This window comes from Coenobita brevimanus, chromosome 55, assembly GCF_032717465.1.
Source record: "Coenobita brevimanus isolate Jiangsu-jjx chromosome 55, ASM3271746v2, whole genome shotgun sequence".
Lineage (NCBI taxonomy): Eukaryota > Metazoa > Arthropoda > Malacostraca > Decapoda > Coenobitidae > Coenobita > Coenobita brevimanus.
The window spans coordinates 12,104,184-12,111,006 of record NC_137008.1 but is presented as its reverse complement, the minus strand read 5'-3'; positions in this window follow the sequence as shown (position 1 = coordinate 12,111,006).

Below are 6,823 nucleotides of genomic sequence, written 5' to 3'. Positions count from 1 at the left end.
TTGACATTATTAATGAAAGCTTGTTTAATGTAACTCCTCCAAATGAGCAAACGCAGATTGAAATAGCTAAGTTACAGCTAGCCCTGCAGGAGGCTCGTTTGAAGGAAGCTGAATTTCAAGCACGTGCTAAGGAGGCTGAGTCTCAGGCTAAGGAGGCGGAGTCTCATGCTAAGGAGGCTGAGTTTCAGGCTCATGCTAAGGAGGCTGAGTTTCAGGCTCGTGCTAAGGAGGCTGAGGCACAAGTTGAAATTGCTAGGATTCAGGCAGACCATGAGTATCGCATGAAACAAGGTGGAACTGGATCATCTAGCTCTGATGATTTTGATGTGGCTAAAAATGTTAAACTTGTCCCTCCTTTTAATGAATCTGATTTAACAAAGTATTTTCAGTTGTTTGAGAGGGTAGCTACAGGTTTTAATTGGCCCAAAAAGTATTGGCCAGTACTCCTTCAAACTGTTCTCACCGGTAAAGCTCAAGTAACTTATGCATCTTTGCCTCAGGATCAATCTGATAATTAAGATGTAGTTAAGAGCTTGATTCTTAAGGCCTATGAGCTTGTTCCTGAAGCCTATAGAGTAAAATTTAGGACAACTTACAAGCAAGATAAGCAATCCCATGTTGAGTATGCAAAAATCAAAGAAGATCTGTTAGAGCAGTGGTTAAATTCTAAGAATGTGGATTCTGATTTTGGTAAATTTAAGCAGATGATTTTGCTGGAGGACTTCAAGAGGTGTATTTATAAAGATGTAAGCCTATATCTTGATGAGAAAAGAATAGATAATTTGTCTGATGCTGCAGTTTTAGCTGATGAATATGTTCTCACTCACAAGAGATATTCTAAAGAAAAAGGGAAAGCTGAGAGTAAGTACGTTGCCTCTACTCAGAGTACAGGTAACAGGAAAGAGAATAAAGATGATGTTTCTCAGGAAGTAAATACCAGCTCCACCTCTAGATTTCAGAAAAGTAAATGTACTTATTGTAGTAAGCTTGGTCATACTACGGAGAAATGTTTCAGGAGACAGCGTGATGTGAACAAAAAGGAGTCTTTAAATATTCAGTCAATTGGTCTAGTGTTCACTCTTGAGAGTACCTAGAATTCTTTAACTGAGTTAACTGAACCTGCTTTGAGGGGTAAATTAAATTCTTATGATGGAGCTCCTCTTTTGAGCAGTAACGTGGGTGACACTCTCAAGAGTTCATGTGCTAATTTCCTGTCTGATGGTTTTGTTAGTCCTCTGGACAATAATGACAGGAAATCAGTTAAAATATATCGTGATACAGGTGCTTGCCAATCCCTTATGCTGACCAGTGTTCTAGGCTCTAATGTTAATTCCTCTGATGAAACTGTAATCTTACAAGGTGTAGGGAACAATTACTTCTCTGTCCCTCTGTGCAGAGTGAATTTAGAGTCTGGTTTTGTTAATGGTTCCGTTATGGTTGGGTTGGTTGAGACACTCCCAATGTCAGGTGTAACTTTCTTACTTGGAAATGATATTGGTGGAAGTCAAGTGTGTCCAACTCCTCAGTTGTCTAGCGAGCCAGTGGCTGCGACCCAGGATTGTGATGTCCCTGATGTGTTCCCTGCATGTGCTGTCACTAGGGCTAAGTCTAAAGTTACTGGTGATTTAGAGGATAATGATGATGATCATGTTATCCTAGCTGACACTTTTCTTGCTAATTTGGACCACTCACCAGATGAGGCAGTACCCCGTAGTGTTGATAATTTGTCTCGTCAAGAGTTGGTTGAGTTGCAGGTTGCTGACCCTGAGTTGAAAGGTCTAGCTAACTCTGCTTGCAGTGAGGAAGAGTCAGCTGGTGCTTCTACTTGTTATTATATAAAGTCAGGAGAACTTATGAGGAAGTGGAGACCCCCAACAGCATCAGCCGACTGTGAATGGGAGGTTGTACATCAAGTTGTCATCCCTCGTGTTTGTAGGCAGGATATCATTAAAGTGGCTCATGATTCCAGTTTGGCAGGACACCTTGGAGTGAGGAAGACTGTGGCACGCGTTTTGAAACACTTCTACTGGCCAGGTATCTTCAGGGATGTTTCCTGGTATTGTAAGTCTTGTCACACCTGTCAAGTTGTGGGGAAGTGTAATCATACTGAAAAGGTTGCACTTCTAGTTCCCATTCCTCCTTTTGAGGCGCCTTTCACCCGTGTGTTGGTGGATATTGTGGGCCCTCTTCCTAAGACTTCTTCAGGATTTTCTTATGTGTTGACCTTGATTGATATGGCTACTCGTTATCCTGAAGCCATTCCACTTAGAAATATCTCAGCAAAGAACGTGGTTAAGGAAATGCTAGGGTTCTTCACAAAGTTTGGTCTGCCCAAGGAGGTACAGTCAGACCGGGGAAGTAATTTCATGTCAAATGTTTTCAAGCAGTCTCTGAAAGAGTTGGGCATCACCCAGATCACGTCTTCAGCTTACCATCCCCAGACTCAAGGAGCGTTGGAGAGATATCATCAAACACTCAAATCGATGCTCAAAAAATACTGTTTGGAACATCAGAAAGACTGGGATAAAGGTCTTCCATTCGTTGTGTTTGCTGCAAGAGAATCTCCAAATGAATCACTGGGCTTCTCACCTTTTGAACTACTGTTTGGCCATGAAGTAAGAGGACCCCTTAAGCTACTTAAGGAATGCTGGCTGTCGGAGGAAGATGACGTCAACCTGCTGGAGTATGTGATGAAGTTCAAAGAACGGCTGTCCACTGCTTTACAGCTGGCGAGAGAGAATTTAGGAGCTGCTCAGGAGAAGATGAAGACTTGGTATGATAAGAAGCCCAGGTTACGCCACTTTCAGCCAGGAGATCAGGTTTTGATTCTGCTACCGGTGCATGGGCAACCTCTTCAAGCCAAGTTTAGTGGTCCTTATTTCGTGGAGAAATAACTCAGTGATGTCAACTATGTCATCGCCACACCAGATCGTAGAAAGAACAAGCAACTTTGTCACATCAACATGCTAAAGTTATATCACAGGCGGGACGAAAATAATCCAGTCTGCACTGTAGCTGTTCCACCCGAGTCTGCAAGTGAAGCTCTCCCATGCAGCATGAGCCTGAGTGATAGTTTGGGGAAGAATCCTGATATCATGAATGATCTCTCCAGACTAAGCTTTCTCATCTACCTCCCGAGGAAAGGCAGGAGTTTTCGGCATTACTGCAGGAGTACCCGCAAGTGTTCCGTGCCACTCCAGGAAGAACCACTGTGTTGATACATGATGTCGATGTTGGAGGCGCACAGCCAATTAAATTGCCTCCTTACCGTGTGAACCCAGTGAAAGTTCCTCTCATCGAGAAGGAGCTTGGCTACCTGTTGGACCACAAGATGATTGAGCCCTGTCAGAGCGAGTGGAGTTCTCCTGTCACTCTAGTCCCTAAGCCAGGTGGGTCACAGCGGCTTTGCATTGACTACAGACGTGTTAATCAGATAACTAAAACAGACACTTACCCTCTCCCTCGAGTGGAAGATTGCATAGACAAGATCGGAAAGGCTAGGTACATAAGTAAGTTTGATTTGTTAAAGGGATACTGGCAAGTACCTATGACTGAACGTGCTAGGGAGATCTCATGTTTTGTAACACTAGGAAAGATTTTTGCATGTTCTGTAATGCCAAATGGTATGAAGAATGCACCAGCCACATTTCAAAAGCTCATGAATGTTGTAACCGAGGGTTTGGCAGGGTGTGTTGTTTATATTGATGATGTATTAATCTTCAGTGACAACTGGAAAGATCACCTATGCCATGTCAGTAAATTTCTTGACCGTTTGGTTCAGGCTAATCTTGTAGCTAATTTATCAAAGTGTGAGTTTGGTCAAGCTAAAGTTCAGTACCTTGGGTACGTAATTGGTGATGGAGATGTTGCACCACCAGCAGCTAAGGTTCAGGTTATAAGTGATCTTCCCAGACCTAAAAGTAGGAAAGAGCTACAAAGATTTTTGGGAATGGTAGGTTATTACAGGAGATTTGTTCTTAACTTTTCTATTCTTGTATTACCACTTACAGACCTACTGAAAAAGGGAGTTAAATTTGTCTGGACCGATAACTGTGAATCCTCTTTCAGCAAACTTAAAGCTATCCTATTAAGTCAGCCAGTGCTCGCTACTCCAAATTTTGCTAAGCCTTTTAAGATGTCTGTTGATGCAAGTGATACAGGAGCTGGGGCTGTTTTGCTGCAAGAGGATGATCAGGGTATTGAACACCCTGTATCTTATTACAGGAAGAAGTTCACTCCACCTCAAAAGAACTACTCAACTACTGAGAAAGAGCTTTTGGCCTTGATTTTGGGTTTACAGCATTTTTCATTTTATTTGTGTTCTGGTTTTGACCCCATAGTCATTTATACCGATCATAACCAACTGAAATTCCTTAGTAAGATTAAAGATAAAAATCAGAGATTGACAAGATGGAGTCTACTTCTTCAGGAGTATTCATTAGACATACAGCATGTCAAGGGGAAAGAAAATGTTATTGCAGATTGCTTATCTAGACTTTAGACAGATTGTTTTAGAGTAATAAGAAATTTAATTGGAAAATTTCTTTTTCTTTGTGGGGAGGTGTTACATAGCCTATGATTTCATCATCCTTTGTGTAATTCTAACGTACAGTGTGCTGCCTGTTTGATCACGAGCGTGTTCTACCTCACTCCCCCCTTTCTACCGTTATAGTAGAGTAAGTCGTTCTTTCTGTTGTTCAGAGCGGGATTGTCAACTCTTTGTCCCCATGGCTTCATTTGCGCGTCCTTCTTACAAGTTGTATCAAGCTCTGCCGGCCCCTATATAATGAGCTCAGTCTCTACATTAATTGCCACTTAGATCTACTCCTCATTTTGTTCACATCTCTGTCCTCCCCTGTACAGTTATTATTGTGAGTGCTCAGGAAGACTCCAACCATCTAGCAGCTGTGTTATTTGAGTATAAGTGTTATTGCATTTTGTTCTTGTACTGTATAGCATAAGTTGTTAATTTGTAGGCCTAGTGAGGTTTTTGTAATTCATGCAAGGTTCTTATTGTTAGCCATTGTTAATAATAGTTTGTATCTGTAATAATTTATCTTGAATTAACTGAGCATTACCCAGTGTATTTTCATTTTATCAGGGCTGACTTAGGTAAATTTACTCTTGCTAATTTCGTGTTAATAGAGGCTATTCCAGTTAACCATATATTTAACCTGTTTTTTGCCATTACATTATCCTTATGAGTCCTGAATGTTTTGTTGTTAGTTTGAGCATTAAACTTTAACTTGTAATTTTACCTAACTCTTTTGTTTTGAACCTGGAACTTTACGGGACAGTAGTGATTTTTAGTATTCTCACTTAAAGTGTACATTATCTTTCGCTGTTTATATATATATATATATATATATATATATATATATATATATATATATATATATATATATATATATATATATCATCATCATCATCAGCCGTTTGAGTATTCACTGCAGGACCGGCCTGTCCCGACCGAAGTCAGGACGATACAGCCAATGTATCTGTACCAAGTGGCTTAGGCTGTCTGGTAGAGATTGTATGTAGGGTGAGAAGTGCTTGTAACTGTAATTGTAGTGTTGGAGTGGCTTTGGATGTGTGTGTAGTCTGTGAACCAAGTGTAACCGGCCCTCGCAAGCCGAATGGGTGCAAGCATACTTTTATAGAAGGCGACACTGGTTCAACCACAGCACCCCTTATGTCCGCCAAAGCAGTACGTGGCCGGGTGAACACTCAGAATTTATTACCCTGGCGGGGCGCGAACCCTGGCTTACTCGTGTACAAAACGCACACTCTACCACTGTACCACAGAGGCTATACTGGAGAGAGAGAGAGAGAGAGAGAGAGAGAGAGAGAGAGAGAGAGAGAGGTAAATAGATAGATCGATAGATAGATAAATATATATAAATATATATTAGATAGATAGATAGACAGATATATATATGACAAAAAGGGGCAAGGCAACACATTACTTATATTTGAAAGCTACTTATATCTTATCCTTCGTTCCTGGCGAAATGTCCCTGATGAGAGTGACACAGATTAGGGTTTGGAAATTGCCTGTAGGCCTACTGTTGTTTGCAGATAATACTGTTCTATTAGGCAAATACATAAGAGGGAATTGCATGGCTTTATCAGTGAATTTCGAAATGGATAGGTATAAAAAAAATATCTAGAAGAATGTAGCAAAGAGGAAACTTATAGGCACTGAGGAGACTGAAGTCTTGAAGTGCTCATTGGGCAGGAAATGGAAAGTGTGTGTGCCATCAGTTATTTAGGGAGAGAAAGGACGCAAGCTTAAAGGATGAAATACAAGAAAGTGTACAACACAGAAGTAATGACGCAACAACAATGAAGGCAGTGACATGGAATGAGGCAGTTGTATGCAAGTAAAGAAGTCGTTGCACAACAGTATTGTATTCCCCACGCTGATTTAAAGAAATGAGACTTAAGTTTTTTTTTGTTTTTTTTTCTTTTTCCTAGCCACCATTAGGGCCGAACCCCCTGGTGATTAAGGCAAATATATACATGTATACATATAGACACATATACACATACATATACAAACATAAATATATACTTACATACATTCACACACATCCATGCATATAGACATACACACTTTCATACATACATACACACGTACAAATAAATATAATAATTTTTATTTTATTTTTTGTATTTTTATTTTATTTCATTTTTTTCCTCTTTTTCATGTTTTTAGATCTTACATTATTTATCAGAAGAAAAAGGAAAGATGCCTGACCTAAAGTCCCGAAAACTTATAACCTGACAGACAAATCGCTAACCTATACTAAATCATAAAGAG